General features: G+C 45.7%; 1 protein-coding gene across 1 annotated transcript in view; it reads left to right on the top strand.

Moving 5' to 3' along the window:
* CACNA1E (calcium voltage-gated channel subunit alpha1 E) overlaps nucleotides 1-21787 on the top strand; it is a 502806-nt gene that overhangs the window by 9440 nt on the left and 471579 nt on the right. The window lies entirely within an intron of this gene.

The following is a 21787-nucleotide window of genomic DNA, read 5'->3' as shown; positions in this document are numbered from 1 at the left end:
TTTGACAAGGTCCCTATCAGTTGACTTTGAAGCGACAGTGAGGGCCCATCAGCTCCTCTCTGAGCAAGTGGGGAGCTGACTGAGGTGGTGATACTATGGAGCGTGTGTGGTATGTGTATCCGTGTAGAAAGTGTCACCATGAAGCCGAAGTGCCAGAATCCAGGCAGATTTTATATTCCTGCCAACTTTGTATCCAACAGTTTTTAATTTATAGAAAATTAAAGGAGAGTTTTCTCTGATCTCCCCATTTCTCATCTTTCTCCCCAGGGTAAAGATTGTATTTCAGTTATCACTACATACCCACGGCTCCTCAGTACGTTGCCAAGAACACAGTTAAGTGCTAAATACATGTTCAGAAAGAGACCTGGCTAATGGCAAGAACTCTAGGAAAGGTTCTGGTCTGGGAGGATGAAGACAGGACCTACACATCCGTGATCAGACCAGCTGTGTCCCATGGCTTTGAATACCATCTGTATGCCCCACACTCCTGTAACAGTTAGCTTTGCTATGTAATAAATCACCTCCAAACTCAGAGGCCTAAAACAACAGTTAGCATTTCTCACAATTCTGTGGGCTGGCTGGTGGTTCCTTTGTCCTAGGCAGGCCTGCCTGGAGTTGGATGGTCTGGTTTGCCCTCACTGACATCTGTGGGTCATCAGCTGAGGCAAGGGCAGGGGGACAGCTGGGATGCTGGAGCCTCTCTCTTCATGGTTTTGCATCCCCAGAGAGGCCAGCCCAGGTGTCTTCACATAGTTGCAGAAGGTTTCAGAAGCAAGAATGCCTTTGTTTGAGCTGCTGTAACACAATACCATAGGCGGGGTGGTTCACAAACAGCAGGAACTTAATTTTCACAGTTCTGGAGGCTGGGAAGTCTGATAGCAAGGAACTGGCAGCAGATTTAGTCGTGGTGAGAGCCTGCTTCCTGGTTCGTAGGTGGTGCCTTGCATGTCCTCACATGGTGGAAAGGTAAGGAGCTCACTGGGGCCTCTTTTGGAAGGGCACTAATCCCATTCATGAGGTCCCCACCCTCATGACCTAATCTCTTCCTAAAGGCCCACCTCCTAATACCATTACAATGGTGATTAGCTTTCAACATATGAATTTTGGGAGGATACAGACATTCAGAACACAGCAAGGAGAGAGGGCGTGCCCCAGGGAGCAAGCCCTTTTCAGTTTTCTGCTGGTGTCTCATTTCCTATCGTTCCATTCCTAAAGTAAGTCACATGCTAAGCTAGACTTAGTATAGGGAGTGGCTGCCCAAGGCGTGGATATGGGAAGATGTGGACAAAGTGGGATTTGTGTTAGCTTGGGTCCTCTGAGGAGTAGCCACCGAGATGGGGTGAAATGTACATGGATTTTATTAGGGGAAAAACTGATGAGAGTAATGGGGAGGGAATTGGAAAAGGCTGGAAAAGCCATCAGACCACCATGCAAGTCTAACCCTGAGTGACAGACTGAGGGAAGGTAGGTTGAATGCAAGGGTCCCTGTCTGCTGTGCGATCTGAGGATTGTAAGGCTTTGGGAGGCCCTCAAGCCAAAGTCGGCTGTCAAGGGAGTCCTGTGTCTCGGAGGTCTGCTAAGCACATTCTCACAGCCATCATAGTGTCATTACTCAAAGAATGCATTACAACTCCCAAATGTATACCTCCAGCTCAGACCTGTCTCCTAAGCTCTAGACTTCTACATCCAATGGCTTTCTTAATCTTTCCACTGGGTGGTCTGAGAAGCATTTCACACTTACTATGTCCAAACTGAACTCTTGATCTCTGCCTCCAAATCCGTTTTTCCTCCAGCTCTCTTTGTCTTGGTGAGTGGCATCGTCATCCACCTGCAAGCCCAGGAGTCACTGTTGATACTTGCCCCTCTGTACGTTAGTAGGTGATCCATTATGAAAGCCTGTCCACCTTATCCCTCAGTATTTCTCGATCATGTCTTCTTCTCTCCAGCTCTGCTGCCATTACCAAGGAAACCATCTTCATCTCTCCCCTGCACAATCACTGCAGCCTCCTAACCGATCTCTCCACTTCTTCTCTGGCCCCCTTCACAGCTCCAAGCTCCACACTGAAGCCTGCATGATCTTGAAGTATAAACATGATGATACCACCTTTCAGCTTGAACTCCAAAATCTTAGCCATGGCCTGTGCCCTGCATGCTCCAGCCCCTTCCTCCCCTGCCCCCAGGTTTGATGCCTACATTGCTGTCACCCACTACCTTCCAGCTACTCTGGCTTCCTTTAAAACACGCCACCCTCTTTATCATTGCAGGCCTTTGCACATGCTGTTTCCTCTCCCTGTAATCTCCCATCTTCTCCGTCCCCATTCACCTGGTTAGTGCCTATGCATTCTTCAGTTGTTGATTTAACTGCCGTTTCTTCAGTGAGATCTTCTATCTCACAGACAACTGCCACCCCCACCCTAGCCCATCTAATTTATGTTCCTCTATGACACTCTCTTAGAGCATTCGACAGTTTTACAGCACCCACCCCAGTTTATGTGTGTATACTTGGTTACTTATTACTTTAGCGTCTGTGTCTCCCAGGCAGAAAGTCCCCTAAGGATTGGGACTGTGTTTGGATTGTTCATGGTTGTGTCTCAGAGCCCAGCACCAAGCCTGGCATAGAGCAGCATATCAATCACTGTTGGTTGAATGGATACAGGTCCAAGGGAGTGAACGGGAATGGGGGAGAATGGTCTTGTGGGGATTTGCCCCTCCCAGTCCCTGACTCAGGAGGCAGTAAAGCTGCTGTGGTTCTGAGCGTGGCAGCCGAGATACAGCATCGTTTCTCCCTGCACATTCCTTACTGCCTTACCCGCCCCATGCTCTCCATGCCCTCAGATTGGGGATTTTATTTTATTTTTGAGATGGAGTCACTCTGTCGCCCAGGCTGGAGTGCAGTGGCATGATCTTGGCTCACTGCAACCTCCGCCTCCAGGGTCCAAGCAATTCTCCTGCCTCAGCCTCCTAAGTAGCTGGGAATACAGGTGCGCATCACCATGCCTTGCTAATTTTTGTATTTTTAGTAGAAACGGCATTTCACCATGTTAGCCAGGATGGTCTCAATCTCCTGACCTCATGATCTGCCCACCCTGGCCTCCCGAAGTGCTGAGATTACAGGCGTGAGCCACAGCCTTTGGTCCCTGATTGGCCCCATCTCTTCATAATGAAGGTCCAGGGTTTCAAAGGGATTGGGCTGATCAGCTGTTCCTGGATTGGACAGAGAAGCTGGGGCCCCTTGCTGAGCTCACCCTCAACCTATGAAGGCATCCTGGTCCCTGGTTTCATTCTGATTCCCGCTTCCTCTGGCTTTTGCCACCACCCCTCCCTGCTATGGCCACCTCCTCCCAGCCCTCTCTCCCCTTCTTCTCTGCCTGCCTCAAGTTTCTTATGGCTGAAAACATAGGCTGAAGCACCTCAGAAATGTCAAAACAGGGGTCTTCATGACGATGCTGGCTGCGCTGGGCGTGAGTGGAGCAGAGGGCCCGAGGGTCAGCCTGGGGAAGGTGCCTGGGGAATGGAACAAACACAACCTGAGTTCTATGTGTGGCTGCCACAGCTCTGACCCCAGATTCTGTCTTGTTCTGTCCCCCTTGAGTGGGGCAAGGCCTGCTGGCACCAGAAAAATTGTTGCTGAAATTCTGTTGCTGAAACATGAAGTTGCTCAAGTCCCTGTGACAGAATCTCCTATGCGTAGGTGAGTCCAGCATCGGGGGGCAAGAGCTAAGCAGCCGGGGAGTCTGTGCTGCAGGGCAGGGCTTAAGGTAGCAACTTTCAGACTGGGTCCTAGCTCTCCCAATTATTAGCTAAGTGGCTCTGTGCAGTGACTTATTTTCTTTGAGTCTCAGTTTCCTCATGCATATAGGAATGATACTTGACCTTATAGGATTTGTGTAAAGATTGAATCAGTAGAAACGATCAACAAATATTAGCTGGAGATAATCTGGGCCTGTCTGAGAGCAGGGGATTGTACTGAGCTTTTGTGGGGAGGGAAGAAGGCAGGGTGGCAGGCAGAGCTCTAGCTGGGGACCGCCATAGTACCTGTGGCTGGCCCTCTTCATCTGCTGTCTTATGGCATGTCAGAGCCTCAAGCCCAGGAAAAGTTGGTTAAACAAGCATATAAAGTATTTGTGGGAGACAGATGGTGCAGATTGCCTCGGATCTCATATCCTTTCAGGTATGGATATGGTGGGGCAGTGTATTAGTTAGGGTTTCCCAGAGGTAGAATCAATAGGAAATAGACAGATGAAAGGGGATGTATTAGGGGAACTGGCTTATGTGATTATGGAGGCTGAGAAGTCCCATGACAGGCCATCTGTAAGCTGGGAACCCTGAGATGCCAGTCACATGGCCCAGTCCAAAGGCCTAAGAACCCAGGTAGATGGGGGCTGGTGTAAGTTCTGGAATCCAGAGAGTGGAGAGTCCTGAGTTCTTGTGTTCAAGGGGAGGGGAGGGAGAGTGCATCCCAGCTCCAGGAGAGAATCTGCTCTCTGTTTTTGTTCCATACAAGCCTTCAGCCAATTGGATAGTGCCTGATCTCGTTAAAGGTTCACTTTCCCCACCTATTCCACTCATACTCACGTGACAGTCTCCTTTGGAAACACCCTTGCAGGCACACTCCAAAATGATGCTTTGCCAGTTCTCTAGGTATTCCTAAATCCAGTCAAGTTGACACCTAATATTCACCATCACAGCATGTAAAGTTGTGAGGGCTTGGGCGATGCTAATGTGTGGAGGTCATTCAAACCATTAAGAAACGGTTTCCATTTTCAGCGTGTGGCTAGCCAGCTCTCCCAGCACCATTTATTAAACAGGGAATCCTTTCCCCATTGCTTGTTTTTGTCAGGTTTGTCGAAGATTAGATAGTTACAGGTGTGCAGTCTTATTTCTGGGGTTCTCTATTTCTTCCATTGGTCTATGTGTCATCTGTTCTTCTTGTATCAGTACCATAAATGCCCATTAATGACTGGATAAAGAAAATGTAGTACATATACACTATGGAAAACTCTGCAGCCATAAAAAGGACCAAGTTTGTGGAGCTGGAAGCCATTATCCTCAGCAAACGAACACAGGAACAGAAAACCAAATACTATGTGTTCTCACTTATAAGTGGGCGCTGAATGATGAGAAAACATGGACACATTGTGGGGAGCAACACACACTGGGGCCTGTCAAAGAGTGAGGAGTGGGAGAGGGGAGAGCATCAGGAAGAAGAGCTAGCTAGTGGATGCTGGTCTTGATACCTGGGTGATATGATGATCTGTGCAGCAAACCACCATGGCATGCATTTACCTATGTAACAAACCTGCACATCCTACGTGCACCCCTGAACTTAAAAGTTGGAAAAAAAAAGAGATAATAAAACATAATTCAATTAAAAGATACAAATTGCCCCCCATTTTTCCTGTTTTTCTAAGTCTTCATGGCTTGTAAAGTGTGTAATGTCAGCTATTACATGGGAACTAGCTCCCGATAGGTTTGCTCTTTTGTTCGGCCTACAAAGGTAGAGGATTCTTGAGATTTGCACTGCTATCAGCCTGCCATTGAAGAATTTTAATTCTTACTTTCATTGATCCAGAAAAAATCTAGTTTGGTGGGTGGGGAGCACATATTGACTTTTGAAAGAGACTTGACAGCTGTAATTATAACCCAGACTTGCTTCTAATTCCAGTACATCAAAAAATTATTAAACTTTGAGTGTGGTATTATTAACTTTTGTTGTCATAGAATCCTTTGCAAATCTGATGAAAGCTGTGGACTCAAACGGATAAAATACATACTCCAAATGCTCATATGATATCAGGGGACCCCAAAGTCTCCAAAAAGCCATTCTTCTTGGAGCCTGGGCGGATCACCCTAGATCAAGGCTATGCACCGTGAGTCAGCTAGGAGAGGTCCGTGCAGAGCTCAGAGGACAGGGACACTGGGTGGAGAGGCAGGCCTAGGGCTTGGCCTCATTGAAACAGCTGGTGGTACAGGAGTCATGCAGGTAGGGGTGAGTGTTTCCATCCTCTGTGTGCAAACCGGATCTCTCTGAGGATGCCACCTGCACCTTGAAGGAGAGGCGCTCCCTTCTTCAGCTATGGGCCCAGATGCTATTGAGAAGGCCCACAGGAAACAGTCCACAGTGAGGCAGTGGAGTTCCCAGCCCCTTCCAGCATGAACACACTAGAAGTCTGTGGAAGAGACCTCCCCTCACGCCTCAACCTTTACTCACTTTATTTCCCCTTCTGACTTGCCCTGCCCTCTCCCCTCTGCCCATCTTCTGGGGTCTCACTTCCTCCAAGCCCATACCTATTACATAGATCAGGGTTTGCAACATTTTCTGCAAGGGGCCAGACAGTAAATATTTTAGTCTGTGGGCCATGTGGTCTCTGTTTCAATGACTCAGTCCTGCCAATGCAGCTCAGAAGCAGCCACAGCCAATATATAACTCGATGGGCATGGATGAGTTCCAATAAAACTTTATTTACAAAAGCAAGCAGGCCAGATATAGCCCAAGGGCCATAGTTTGCTAACTTCTTCTGAGATCATTTCATGATGTTTCATTAGGGGCTTACAAAACGCTGCTTTCTAATCCTGTCATTCCTTCCTCATTGCTTAGCTGGAAGACATTTATAAAGAGAAACTTTCCTTGCACTGTTTGGCTACCTCTGTTCTTTTTGAACCCTCTTTAATGAGGCTCTCCTCTCCCCTCACTTTACCAAAATTCTTCTAAGATCATAAAAGGAATTCCCATTGCTAAATCCAGTGGTCGACTCTCCGCTTTCATCTTGAGATACTTGACCTAAAGAGTCCCTGACATGGACAGGCACTTTTTCATCTGGCTTTCAGGACACACCCTCTCCTGGTGTCCATTGTTAACTTCTTCCTGGGCTTTTGTTAATTTTCTCTCCTCAACCAGCCTGTGAGCCTTGGATTCCCCATGGTGCAGTCCTAAGGCCTCTTGTTTACCTATAATCACTTATCCAGGGTCCAAATTAAAAATACCACCCCACACAGATGACTTCTGAACATGTAGCTGGCCTTCTCCCTGAACATGACACGTGTCCATCCAATTGTTATGAGATGTATCCACATGGATGTCTGAGAGACAAATCAAACTCTACGCATTTAAATACAAATTCTTGATCTTCTTCCCAAAACCTGCTCCTTCTTCAGTCTTCCCTATGTCAGTTAATGACAACACCATCCTTCTAATAGCTCAGGCCAAAAAATCTCAGCATTATTCTTGACACCTCTCTTTCACTCCCCACATCCAATCTGTCAGCAAATCTTGTTGGCTCTGTCTTCAAAATATGTCTGCTTCTCACCACCTCCACTGCTACCCGCCTGGTTCAAGCGACTGTCGCCGCTCTCCTGGATCATTGTCACAGCCGCCTGCTGACTGACACAGGTGGTCATGCTGCCCTACCTGGAGTGTGTTCTCGACCCAGAAGCTCAAGGGCCCCGTTAGAAGCTGAGTCAGGGTGTCTCACTCCTCTGCTCAAAACCCTCCAGTGTCTTCCCATCTCACTGAGAGTAGAAGTTAGAGCCTTAACATGGCCTGGGGGCCCAGCAGGGTCTGAGACCTGCCTCACCGTGTATCTTCCTGGCCTGCCCACAGCTCTCCCCATCTCTCCCAGTTGCACAGGCTCCTTGCTGCGTCTCGCATGTGCTGGGCACACTTTGCCTCTGGCCCTGTAGACTTGCCCTTCCCTCTGGCATGCTCTTCTCCAGGTTTCTGTATGATTTGCCCCTCACCACCTTCAGGTCTTTATTCAGATGTCACTGTATCAGTGATGTCTTCCCTGACCACATTGCTATTCCCACCACCCCTGCACTCCAAGAAAGGAATTAAGGATCTCTAGCAAAGAGGATCCACGCTGTCTTTCCTCTGAGACCCTCAGGAAAGTGGTCTGGTTGCAGACAATGTAGCGAATATCGCTCTGCCCTTCCTTATTCTTAGCCCTAAGTGGACGCTGCAGTTGAAGTCTTGACTGCCGATAATGTTCTGAGACTGAAAAGGGAGTCCTGTCTTTCTTCCTGTCTTTATGCAGGACACACTCAAACCTCGGAGAAAGAGACCTGTTTTTCCTTTCCTTAAATGCTAAGCTTTCAGACTCCTCTGGTTGCTGGTCCAGCTGTGATGTCCTGAATCTGGGGAGTGGGGTACCCTCTTTGGATTTACAGTTGGCCTTGGGGTATTTTCTTCAGGTTCTCAGCTGTGCTTGCTGCTGCAGTTTTAACCCGAGGCCTGCATCCTGGAGCATGTCCTGGCCCAGGAAAAGGCAGTGGTGGCCTTCTCTTCGGGCCTTTCTACCCTTCTGCCTGCCGTCCAGGGATCATTGTGGCTTGGCTCATCTCCATTCATCTGTGTGGAAATCATGTCTGTCATTTTGAGCTTGAATCCACACCTGACATATGGACACTTCGGGTTCCTACTGGGGGGAATCTGGATGATGTCATGAAGCGGAGATGTCCGTGACGCTGACACTCTGGAGTCTTTCCCCAGCCACGCTGCTTATAGTCTGGTCCTTGACCCCCACCCTAGAGCACTGCAGACTCTCTGAGCCATGTGGGGCCCTAGTGCTCTCACAGCCCAACCTCTGAGTCTCTCTGCAGTATGCCTGGTGAGTAGTTATCCGGACAACCTCACTGCTTTTCAGGATAGCCCCTTCTATTTCAGATAGGTCTAATCAGTAGAATGTACTTTAGACCTTCAGTCTAGTTGAGTCTCCTGTGCTTCTTCTTGAGGGGTACGTCTATTGTGACTTTTCAACATTTACCCTACAGAGAGGGCCTGAGAGAAGATAAAATCAGCTAAGGGCCCATTTACTAAGTGATGAGGTTCTTAAAGGCAGGAACCCATCCTTTGCATCTCTGTATTCCCAACGCTTGTCATAATGTCCAGATGTTAGAGGTGCTCAATTACTGCTAATGATAAGAATAAATAAGAAACGACTACTTATCAAGCTTTTATAATGTGGTAGGCACTATTCTAAGCCCTATGTGCGCCTCAGAACAACTCAGTGCAGTACTATTACTACTGTTTTGTGGATAATGAAACTGAGGCCTAGAAACGTTAAGTACCTTGTCTCAGGTGACAGAGCTATTAAAGGAAGGAGCGAGGAAATGACTGTAGAATTCATACTCTTCTTTGTGTATTATTTATGCTTTCTTTCTTTTTCTTTATTTTTATTGTGGCAAAATATATATGACATGAAATTTACTGTGTTAGACATTTTTAAGTGTACGGTTTGGTGGCATTTAGTAATTTACACTGTTGTGCAGCCGTAACTGCCTTCCATTTCTAGAACTTTTTCATCTTCCCAAACTGGACTGCATGCCCATCAAAAGACCAACTCCCCATTCCTCCCTCCCCCAGCCCCTGGCAGCCACCATTTCACTTACTGTCTCTCTGAAGTTGACTACTGTAGGTACCTCATATAAATAACACCATACAGTATTTGTGCTTTGGTGATCAGCTTATTTCATGTAGCATATGTCTTTTTTAAAAAAAGTGGGCAGTGATTTTAAAATTTATTTTAATTTTCTTTATATTACAGCTACGTAATGTCTATATCTATTATATAGATATAAAGAAAATTAAAATAAATAGATGTAATATAAATAAATCCTTATATATTTTTAAATTTTCTTTATATTCTATCTATATTATATATATTTAAGGTGTTACAACATGGTGTTTTGATATACACATACATAGTGAAATGATTACTACAGGGAAGCAAATTAACATATTCTTCACCATACATAGTTCGTTTTCTTGTGCGGTAGGAGCACTTAGAATCTACTCTTTCAGCAAAATTTCAGTGTACTATACAGTATTGTTAACTATAGCCCTAACCCTGTACATTTAAGATCTGTAGATGTAATCATCCTACATAGCTGAAAGTTTTTACCCTTTGACCTACTTCGCCACATTTTTTCCTCCTTCCTCCCCCTCATAACCACCATTTTACTCTCTGTTTCTACATATTTGACATTTTAAAGAGTCCACATATAAGTGAGATCATGCAGTATTTTTCTTTCTGTGTCTGGGTTCTTCATCTACTATAATGTCCCCCAGCTTCAATGAGAGTATCTCCTTTTTTAAAGCTGAGTAGTATTCCATTGTGTATACATACCATGATTTCTTTATCCATTCATCCATCGATAGACACTAAAGTTGCTTCCATGTCTTAACTATTGTGGATAATGCTGCAGTGAGCATGGGAGTGCAGATATCTCTATGAAATACTGATTTCATTTGCTTTGTATAACCAGCAGAAGGGTTGCGGATCATATGGCAGTTCTATTTTTAATTTTTTGAGGAACATCCGTGCAGTTTTCCATAATGACTGTACCAATTTACATTGCTACCAACAATGTATAAGGGATTCCTTTCTCTACAGTCTTGCCAACATGTCTCTTGTCTTTTTGTTAATAGCCATACTAACAGGTATAAGGTTATATCCCATTGTGGTTTTTTTGTTGTTGTTAGATGGAGCCTTGCTCTCTCATCCAGGCTGGAGTGCAGTGGCGTGATCTTGGCTCACTGCAACCTCCGCCTCTTGAGTTCAAGAGATTCTCCTGCCTCAGCCTGCCAAGTAGCTGGGATTACAGGTGTGTGCCACCACATCTGGCTAATATATATATATATATATATATATACACACACACACACACACACACACACATACACACACACACATGCACACATATATATGTATATATATATATATTTTAGATGGAGTTTCTTGCTCTGTTGCCAGGCTGGAGTGCAGTGGCATGATCTCGGCTTGCTACAATCTCTACCTCCTGGGTACAAGCAATTGTACCTTCCAAGGAAATTGTGGTTTATTTATCTATCAACGTGGTACTTCTATTGTATGTATATGCCACATTTTATAGCATGAGTTTAAAATTTTGCAATATAGTCCCAAATAACCTTCCAAGGAAATTGTACAGTTTATTCATCTACCAACATAGTACCTATTTCCTTGCCTCCCTGCCAACATACTGTTTTACCAAACATTTTTTGTTCTTGATATCTCAGGAGATAAAAAACAGTATCTCCTGGTTTCAATGTTCATTTCTCTTAGTGTCAGATTCAACGTCTTTGCAATTATTAAAAACCATTTATGTTTCTTTTTCGGTGAATTGATTGTTTATGTCCTTTGCAGTTTCTTAATTTGTAGACTGTTTCATATATTAAGAAAGTTAGACTTTTGTAGTATAAATTCAGAAAATGTTTTCCCAGTTTGTAGTTTGCCTTTTGAAGTTGTTTATATTTTTATGACAGCTTTTACACTTTTATACAGTTGAAAATATCAGTCTTTTTATTACTGTGGCTTGGTTTTATATTCTTATAGAGGCCTTCACAACCACAAAAATTACACTTTCTTTTTTTTTTAACTTCTAACACTTTTCATGGCTTCATTTCTTACATTTAAATCTTTGATTCATTGATAATTAATTTTGGTAGAAGACTTGAGGGAAGGATCCTACATATTTTTTTTTACATGTTTTCTCGGCTGTCCCAATGCTATTTATTGAATTGTTCATCTCTTCCTCAACAATCTCAAATTCAATATTTCTTAAGGTATATGTGTCTGTTTCAGCATTTTCTGTTCTATTCTGTTGATTCATTTGGTTATTCATTTGCCAGAAAGCAGGTTTTAATTAATGCAATTTTATAATATGCCTTAACATGTTGCATGGCTAGTCATTTTTGATACATTTCTTTTTCAGAATTTTTTTGGATAATATTACTTATTTATTGTTCTACATGATCTTTAGTTTAAACTTACCTGCCTTCACAAAATTTATTAGTAAGACTTTTGAGAACAAATTTACATCTTTAAGATGTAAAATTTCTTTATTCATGAATATGGTATGATTTTCCATTTGTTCAAGTTCTTCTTTTGTGTCTTTAAATAGTATTTAATTAAAAGCTTCTTCATCCATCTTGCATATTTTTTATTAAATTCATTCCCAGGGTTTTGTTTTCATTTGTTATTGTAGGCATCCACATATATATATATATATATTTTTTTTAATTGCACTTTAGGTTCTGGGGTACATGTGCTGAACATGCAGGATTGTTGCATAGGTACCTACATGGAAATGTGGTTTGCTGCCTCCACCCCCCCGTCACCTATATCTGGCATTTCTCCCTATGTTATCCCTCCCCAATGTCCCTACTCCCCACTATCCCTCCCCTATTCCCCCCAACAGAGCCCAGTGTGTGATGCTCCCCTCCCTGTGTCCATGTGTTCTCATTGTTCAACACCCACCTATGACTGAGAACATGTGGTGTTTGATTTTCTGTTCTTGTGTAAGTTTGCTGAGACTGATGGTTTCCAGATTTGTCCATGTCCCTACAAAGGACACGAACTTATCGTTTTTTATGGCTGCATAGTATTCCATGGTGTATATGTGCCACATTTTCCTTGTCCAGTCTATCATCGATGGGCATTTGGGTTGGTTCCAGGTCTTTGCTATTGTAAACAGTGCTGCAATGAACATATGTGTGCATGTGTCTTTATTATAGAACAATTTATAATTCTTTGGGTATATACCCAGTAATGGAATTGCTGGGTCAAATGGTATTTTTATTTCTAGGTCTTTGAGGAACTGCCACACTGTCTTCCACAATGGTTGAACTAATTTACACTCCCACCAGCAGTGTAAAAATGTTCCTATTTCTCCACATCTTCTCTGGCATCTGTTGTCTCCAGATTTTTAAATGATCACCATTCTAACTGGTGTGAGATGGTTTCTCAATGTAGTTTTGATTTGCATTTCTCTAATGACCAGCATTTTTTCATATGTTTGTTGGCCTCATATATGTCTTCTTTTGTAAAGTGTCTGTTCATATCCTTCACCCACTTTTGAATGGGTTTGTTTTTTTCTTGTAAATCTGTTCTAGTTCTTTGTAGATTCTGGATATTAGCCCTTTGTCAGATGGGTAGATTGCAAAAGTTTTTTTCCCATTCTGTTGGTTGCTGGTTTGCTCTAATCATTGTTTCCTTTGCTGTACAGAAGCTCTGGAGTTTAATTAGATCCCATTTGTCTATTTTGGCTTTTGTTGCCATTGCTTTTGGTGTTTTAGTCATGAAGTCCTTGCCTATGCCTATGTCCTGAATGGTTTTGCCTAGGCTTTCTTCTGGGGTTTTTATGGTGTTAGGTCTTATATTTAAGTCTTTAATCCATCTGGAGTTAATTTTAATGTAAGATGTCAGGAAGGGATCCCGTTTCTGCTTTCTGCACATGGCTAGCCAGTTTTCCCAACACCTTTTATTAAACAGGGAATCCTTTCCCCATTGCTTGTTTTTGTCTGGTTTGTCAAAGATCAGATGGTTGTAGATGTGCGGCATTGCCTCCAAGGCCCCTGTTCTGTTCCACTGGTCTATGTCTCTGTTTTGGTACCAGTACCATGCTGTTTTTGTTACTGTAGCCTTGTAGTATGGTTTGAAGTCAGTTAGTGTAATGCCTCCAGCTTTGTTCTTTTTTGCTTAGAATTGTCTTGGCTATGTGGGCTCTCTTTTGGTTCCATATGAAGTTTAAGGTGGTTTTTTCCAGTTCTATGAAGAGGGTCATAAGTAGCTTGATGGGGATAGCTTTGAATCTATAAATTACTTTGGGCAGTATGGCCATTTTCACAATATTGATTCTTCCTAACCATGAGCATGGAATGTTTTTCCATTGGTTTGTGTCCTCTCTTATTTCCTTGAGCAGTGGTTTGCAGTTCTCCTTGAAGAGATTGTTTACATCCTTTGTTAGTTGTATTCCTAGGTATTTTATTCTCTTTGTAGCAATCGTGAATGAGAGTTTGCTCTTGATTTGGCTCCCTGTTAGTCTGTTATTGGTGTATAGGAATGCTTGTGATTTCTGTATATTGATTTTGTATCCTGAGACTTTTCTGAAGTTGCTTATCAGTGTTAGGAGATTTTGGGCTGAGATGATGGGGTCTTGTAAATATACAATCATGTCGTCTGCAAATAGAGACAATTTGACTTCCTCCTTTCCTAATTGAATACCTTTTATTTCTTTTTCTTGCCTGATTGCTGTGGCTAGAACTTCCAATACTATATTGAATAGGAGTGGTGAGAGGGGGCATCCTTGTCTAGTGCCAGATTTCAAAGGGAATGCTTCCAGTTTTTGCCCATTCAGTATGATATTGGCAGTGGGTTTGTGGTAAATAGCTTTTACTATTTTGAGATATGTTCCATCGATACCTAGTTTCTTGAGAGTTTTTATCATAAAGGGCTGTTGAATTTTGTTGAAGGCCCTCTGCATCTATTGAGATATTCATGTGGTTTTTGTCTTTGTTTCTGTTTATGTGGTGGATTACATCTATAGGCTTGCGTATGTTGAACCACCTTGCATCCATGGGAGTAGGCATCTGTATTGTTAACCAGTAGAGATCTTACTGTGCTGGTAGAAACTTAGTTTCCACTCTCCTGGCCTAGGATGTTATGAGTATCCCTCAAGGAATAATCCTCCCAGATCCTCCACTGACTCCAAACTTGGCCAATGATTTGCTATCTGCTTTTACTTTCTGAGTAGTGAGTGTGTTTCAGGCCCGTCAATATCATCTTACATTTGTCTACAAATTTATTTTATATATGTGGTTCCTTTGATTCTTACAGTTACCTTTAGATGTTGACAAACAGGTTATCTATCTGTGTCTGTTTTGAAGAGGAAGTAGTTGACCCTTGGTTGATTAAGAAGCCTGCCTGAGATCATCCAGGCAAGGAGTGAGCAGGAAGAACTCATGTCTCTTACCTTCTAGTCCAGGTTCTTAACATTACTCCCACGTCCTGATGGTGGTCCTGCACTCCTATTCCACTTCCAAAAGGAGTTCCTTTCTGCCTTGCCTTTTTTTTTTTTTAAATTGTACTTTAGGTTCTGGGGTACATGTGCAGATCATGCAGGATTGTTGCATAGGTACATACATGGCAAGGTGGTTTGCTGCCTCCATCCGCCTGTCACCTATATCTGGCATTTCTCCCTGTGTTATTCCTCCCCAACCTCCCCACCCCCTGCTGTCCCTCCCCTAGAGCCCCGCAACAGACCCCAGTGTGTGATGCTCCCCTCCCTGTGTCCATGTGTTTTCAGTGTCAATACCCAACTATGAGCAAGAACATGCAGTGTTTGATTTTCTGTTCTTGTGTCAGTTTGCTGAGAATGATGGTTTCCAGATTCATCCGTGTCCCTACAAAGGATACGAACTCATAGTTTTTGATGGCTGTGTAGTATTCCATTGTGTATATGTGCCACATTTTCTTTGTCCAGTCTATCATTGATGGGCATTTGGGTTGGTTCCAGGTCTTTGCTATTGTAAACAGTGCCGCAATGAACATACGTGTGCATGAGTCTTTATAATAAAATGATTTATAATCCTCTGCCTTGCCTTTTATGGTTGCTCCTATTTCTACTCTTCCCTCCTCAAAGGCTTGGCCTCGCTGCTCTGGGTCTGTGCAGGGATGGGCCCCAAAATGCTTGGGGCACACCCCACAGCTGGGCTGGAAGATATTGAGGTCTGCTGCTGGCTTCTGCTGCCCTCTGGATGTTTACCGCGGCAGCAGTGGGGAGAGTATGTCATTTCCAGAGGTGGCATTGTCAGGTTGACACTCGAATTGTTTCATGCTGCTGCCTTGACTTCTTAGAGAATAATGAAACACCCCCACCTTCCTCCTCCCTTGTCTAGAGGAGGATTAAAGGCAGTCTCCCTTATTCTCCTGCTTTAGCAGGGGTTGCTGTGCTCTGAAGAGGGTTCAGTGTTCTTTGCCTCCCAGGGAACCCTCTCCCAGGCTCCAGCTCAGCCAGCCTGGAAGGGGCACACAGCCCTCTAGCGCACCAGAGACCAGCCTCGCATGGGGCAAACATGAAACCCTTGGCCTAGGGCACAGAGCACAGAGTTTCAATCACTGTTAATCTCCCGCCTCTCTTCCTTTCTTTATTCTCTCTCTGTTGTTCCCAAGAGTATTCACTGCTCTCTACCCACTTCTCCCAACTGCCACTGGACTAGTTACCTGGCCATTTTTCCTGGGGATTCATTCATTCATCCCTCCATTCATTCAACAAGGTTTTATTGAATGCTCACTCTGTGTCTGACAAGGCTCCAGGTGCTGAGAATACAGCAGTGAACCAGACAATGGTGGGAGGAGATAAACAACAAACAAATAACAAGATGTGTAAATAAGATGCTTCCCACAGCGACAAGTTCCTTGAAGGAAACAGAGCAAGTGTGTGTGGAAGAGGGAGACCTGGGGGTGTCTTCCAAATGAAATGGTCAAGGAGGTGTCTCAGGAGGTGATATTTGACTTGAGACTTGAATGATAAGAAGGGGCCAATTATGCCAAGACCTGGCAGAAGAATTATGCCAATTCTAGGCAAAGGGAAGGGCAGGTGCAAAGGCCAGGAGGTTGATGCAGCTGTGGTGTGTTCCAGAGGCTGGTGAGGCACCAGTGCTTTGGGCAAGGGGGCGAGGGGAAGAAGAGGAGGTCAGAGGAGGAAGCACAGCCTTATAAAGCATTTGAACTTTCAGTATGATAAGAAGATTTTTGGAGAGTGTTAAGCAGAGGAGTGACAAGGTCTGATCTATGTTTAAGACTATTTTGGCACCAGGAGACATATCAAACTGCTTGTAGCACCATTATTCAGAATAGTAAAAAAAACCTCTGGAAGTTACTCAAATGCCCATCAGCAGTAGAATGGATGATAGATTATCATATGACAATAAGAATGAACAAACTATGGCTACACGGATGAATTTCCTAAATACCATGTTGAGGGAAAGGAGCCCATCACAACAGAATCCTTGCCGTCTGATTCCATTTCAGGAGACTTCAAGTTCCAGCCAAAACCTAGGCTGGAGCTTTTAGGGATACATGTTTGAGTGCTTTTAGGGATGCACATTTGGGTGATAAAATATAAGAATAGTTAAAGAAGTGCTTACCTTGAAAGCATGGATAGTGGTTGTGTTTGGCAGAGGAAGAGGACTGCTGATAGAGAACACGAAGAGGGCTTCGGGGAAGAACTGGTCTGTTCTATTTCTTGACCTTGCGGGGTGCTTCCACGTGTGCTCATTTTGTGATAAGTGATGGAGTTGTATGGTTTTGTTTTGTACACTTTTCTGCATATATGTTCATAACAAAAAGGTATAAAAACCTCACTTCGGCTGCTATGTGACAAATGGGTGGCAGGGCAGCAAGAGCGGAGGGGGAGCCATGGCTTAGTGGGCTGCCAAAATCCCAGGACGGGGCTGGTTTATTGGGAGGCATTTTGGTGGTGACATCCACAGGACTTGCCCACAGATTTGCTGTGGTTAGTGGTGGTGATGAGGGAGGCAGCAACTAGGATGCCTCCTGGAACTTGGGTTGAGTGCCTGGGTAGTTGGGGGTCCAGAGTCCATTCACTGACCAAGAGAAGACGAGCGTGGAGGAGGCTGGAGGGAGAGAAGAGTGCTGCTTCTGTTCTGTCAAGTTTGAGAGGTGATATGAGCTGGGTGATGTTCCCTCCAAATCTTATGTTGCCATGTGACCTCTGGTGCTGGAGGTGGGCATAGTGGGAGGTGTTTGGCTCATAAGGGTTGATTCCTCATGAACAGCTTAGTGCTGTCCTCGCGATAAGGAGCGAGGTCTCGCTCTGTTAGTTCACGCGAGATCTGGTTGTTCAAATGGCTGTGGCACCTCTCCCCTCCTTGCTCTCTCTCTCACCGTGTGATGTGCTGGCTCCCCCTTTCCCTTCTACCATGACGGTAAGTTTCTTGAAACCCTCAGCAGAAGCGGATGCTGGTGCTATACCTCAGGTACAGACTGCAGGAGCATGAGCCAAATACACTTCTTTCCTTTTTAAATTACTCTCAGCTGTTTCTTCAGAGCAATGCAAAAATGGACTAACCCAGATGTGTATTTCGCATTTGAATGGAGAAGTCAGCTTTCCGATGGGCTAGTTGGCCGGTAGCCTGGCCCCTTTCATTGGATCCTTGGTACCATGGTTCCCATGACCTGTCTGAAGAGGAAACCTGGTGATGCTGTGTCCCCTCTCAGAATTGCCCCATCACCCAAAGGACAGAAGCCAAATTCCCCCTTGTAGTCCCAAGCCTGTGCCTGAGTGCTCTGCCTCCCTGCTTCCTCCTCTCCCCTCCCTGGCTGTATGAAGGACAACAGCCCCTTCCCTCATCCCTGCCCCCCTCACTTGGCTACTCTTGATCACCTTCAAATCACCTTGCATACCTGTTTCCACAGGAAGTTTTTCCTGCCAAGAACCCTTTCTCAGTCCCCCAAACAGAGCCAGGTACCCTCCTGCCTTCTCTCAACCTCCCTTTTAGTTTGCTTTCCTGTTAGCTAGCAGTCATCCCACTGTTCTGGAAGAATCTCTCCACTTCCATCTTCTCTGTGCAACTGTAAGCTACTCAGGGCAACAGCTGGGTCCTGTTCACAGCTGGATTCCAGGCAGCTGCATGCATCTGTCCAGGCAAGCTCTCTTTCCACTAATGCTGCTTGCTAAGTTAGTATATCGTACACAGCCCTGTGCACATTCCAGGCACTGCTCTTTCTCTCCACCCAAAGCACACTTGGTCTTGCGGCTTCTACAAGGATCCTGTCTTGGGCTGAAGGGCTGAGGCAAAGCCTGGGCAGGGAGAGGACATGGGAAGTTTGGTGCTGTCTCTCAAGTCTCCTGAGACGGTAGATGCTTTCCTGCCTTAGGGTCTTGAAAGGTCACCAAGGAGGAGGCAAGGAAAGAGAAATATCAGAAAGCATCAGCAGAGAGAAACAACACTCAGCCTTCCTGCCACCCTCAGAGACAAAAATGAGCGAATAATTGCCTTGGGAAAAACCAGGGGTCTGAGCAGCCGGAAATGCTCTTTGTCTTAGGGACACACTTGGTAACGACAGTGGAATTACACTGTGTTATCTTCCCTGCCTCACAGCCCACCTCCATTTGACATGAATATTGGAGGAGTCCTTAGGGGAAAAGGAACCACCCAGTATGCAAGATAGAGGGCCCTTTGTTGACTGATAATAGTGAGGCTCCCGGGTTGGCCATTTGCCTGGGAACCGGAAGTCTTTCTTTTAATTACCTGCTGGCAAAGCCCCAGTTGTTTGTGGTTTACATTGGCCAGGTTAGCCCAGGGAGCTCACCAGCTCTGAGGCAATTCTTGTAATTATGCCACCTTCCTTCCCCTGCCCCAGCACTCCCCACCATTCCTGGGTGACCAAGGTATGATACATTGAATTTCATGCCTGTCAGAAAAAGGTGATCCAGGCCAGACCCTGGGGTTAAAGAAGACAGTGAGCAGGGCAGGCAGGACTCCTACCGTCTTAGCCAGCTCCCTGTTACCCAGCTCAACAGAGGTGCCAGAGCCTGGAGCACCTGCCTCAGCTGTAGCCTGGGTGCGTCCTTCGGCAGGGTCCGCACACCTCGCTGGGCTCTGCTCCTTGAAAGGCAAAGCCAGGGAGAAGAGGCTTTGCAGTGTGAGCCATCATTGGCTATGCTGATTGATGCTGATTGCCTTGGAGTGCTGGTGGCTTATTTCCTTGTAAAGTCTCCTCACAATCTCACAGTCAGTGTGAACTTCAGCGGCAGGAAACACTGGTGGATGAAGGGCTGGCTACACACGGAATTGCTGTATTTCTTCTTATGGTTCCATGTGGTCATATGCTGAGTTGCTGAGTTGGGGGACCAGGAGGCTGTGCCTGGGGCATGAGTGACTACTGAGAAGGCTCTAGGCCTAAAATAACTCCCCAGGATCTGCTGGCTTTGGGTCTTTCTTGAGCATGTAGTTGTGTGACTGCAGGTCGGTCTCTTGGTGGAGAGGAGACATGGATGAACACGCTGGCAAGTTCAGGCTTCTCAGTGGAGATCGGGGCTCATCGAGAGCTGGAAGAGGTGATCGAGATGAGCTATCCAACACCCTCATTTTACAGATGCATAAACTAAGGCCCAGGAAGGGCAGATGACTTGCTCATTTCCCGCTTCTTGAGTGGCTGAGCCAGGCTTCTGTCTAGATCTACCTTCTGGCCAAGGACTGTCCGACAGAGGCGGTGGGTGGGGGGGGGGGGCTCCAGGATCACTGAGTACTGCGGGAGGAGGGGAGAGAATGGCCACGGGAATGAGGGGCTGCAGGCACGGCAGGCGAGCTTCAGCTCTCCACAGCGTGTCTGGGGTGTCTCCTCACAGCTCCGTCTCAGGCGGGATCAGGTGTTCCTGAGGGGCAGGCCATATATGGCCAACTGGACGTGCAAGAGTGAGGGCCGCTGAAGGGCCACAGCAGGACGGCAGGAGCGCTGGGGACATGCAGGTCAGGAGGGCCGCGGTTACCTCGGGAGGGCGCCCACAGCAGCACTTCTCTCTGTGTGCTTCCTTAGATATCTCCATAGTTCTGTCCCCAACTCCTTTCAGATCTTTGCTCAAAAGTCATTTTTTTCTGGAAGATGATCCTGGGTCATTCTTTCTCCAACACATGCCTCTGCTTTAGTTTTTCTCCTTACTCCTTATCACCATGTAAAATGTGATTCGTTGTACTTTAAAAACATTTTCTATATTGTCTGTAGCTCCATGAGAATGTCAGCTGCAGAAAGATGGGGATTTTGTCTGATGTGTTGTCAGTACACAAGCAGCCCCCAGTAGCAGGGAGAGGGCCATCAATGGATGCGCCTGGATTTATTTTGAGACCCTCTCACCTTCCGCATCACTTGTAGGCTACAATGATAGGTCCCTGTTCTCCCTAATTAGTGCAGGTTACTTTAACCTTTCCTGAAGCCCTGCTGGCAACTCTCTGGGCAGGGTTCCATTCCCTTAGGACCCTTCCCTAGGAGAGTCAGCCAATCTGAGGTATGTCAAGGTCTTTACCTTTTATTACCTTTTAACCAAAGGCTTTTGGGATCACATTCCCTTCATGCAAAGGGCTGGATTTCTAATGATGGGAATTGGAGGCACCATGTCCAGGGACACAGCAGCACCTGGTGTCAAGCCTCCCTTGTTTGCCTCTTAGATACTGGGATGAAGGGGCTCCTGCCTTGTGGCCATTGCTTGGACCACAAGGGTTTCTCTATGGAAGCAAATCCTGGGTGGTGTCTTTTGAGGACAGCATGGTCTGTACCTGAGGTGCAGAGTCCTCTGAAAACTCGCTGAGAGCAGGGCCAGGCACCTAGTAGGTGGCCAGTCACTGACTGACGGTCTTGGGCGAATCGAAGTGGACCACGCCTTTTCATGAAAACATCTCATCTCAGCACTGCCCTCCCGTTAGCACCAAGGCAGCCCTGACTCTCCTGCATTCAGAGCCCGTGCCCTCTGCCATCACTCTGAAGAATGGCCACCACCTACTGTATGTGTACCAGGATTGCAGAAATGCAGCCTCCCCCAGGCTTGTCTCGCGGACAGTTTGCTTTACTTCTAACCTGATTGTTCTTAGGTTTTGCCTAGTTTTTGTAACGTACGACTGTTCATGGAGCCAGAAAGTCCCAGGAACCTTCCCAAGCTGAAGAGATACAAAGTAGGCAACGGAGGAATCTTCCCTCCATGGCACAGGCTTCCTTCCTGTCTTTCCTCCCATCCCCAGATGGCTGTTTGGTGTTTTTGTCCGTCCATCAACGTGCAGCTTGTTTCTGCACAGCAAGGCAGACAGAATTCCTGCTCCAGAAGCTCTTGCCCAAAGAGCATCAGAGCCCCCTCTCTCCATCTCCACCCTGAACTCCAGACCATGCAGGCTCTAGGATCGCCCATGCCTGCCTCTGCACCCACTCCTCCTCCACCAGTGACTCTGGGCTCGTTGTGACTCAGGCCTTTATTCACG

This window comes from Sapajus apella, unplaced genomic scaffold, assembly GCF_009761245.1.
Source record: "Sapajus apella isolate SASKATOON/1434 unplaced genomic scaffold, GSC_monkey_1.0 scaffold25, whole genome shotgun sequence".
Lineage (NCBI taxonomy): Eukaryota > Metazoa > Chordata > Mammalia > Primates > Cebidae > Sapajus > Sapajus apella.
Note: the sequence above shows the minus strand (reverse complement) of the source record. Positions and strands in the feature narration are given on the sequence as shown.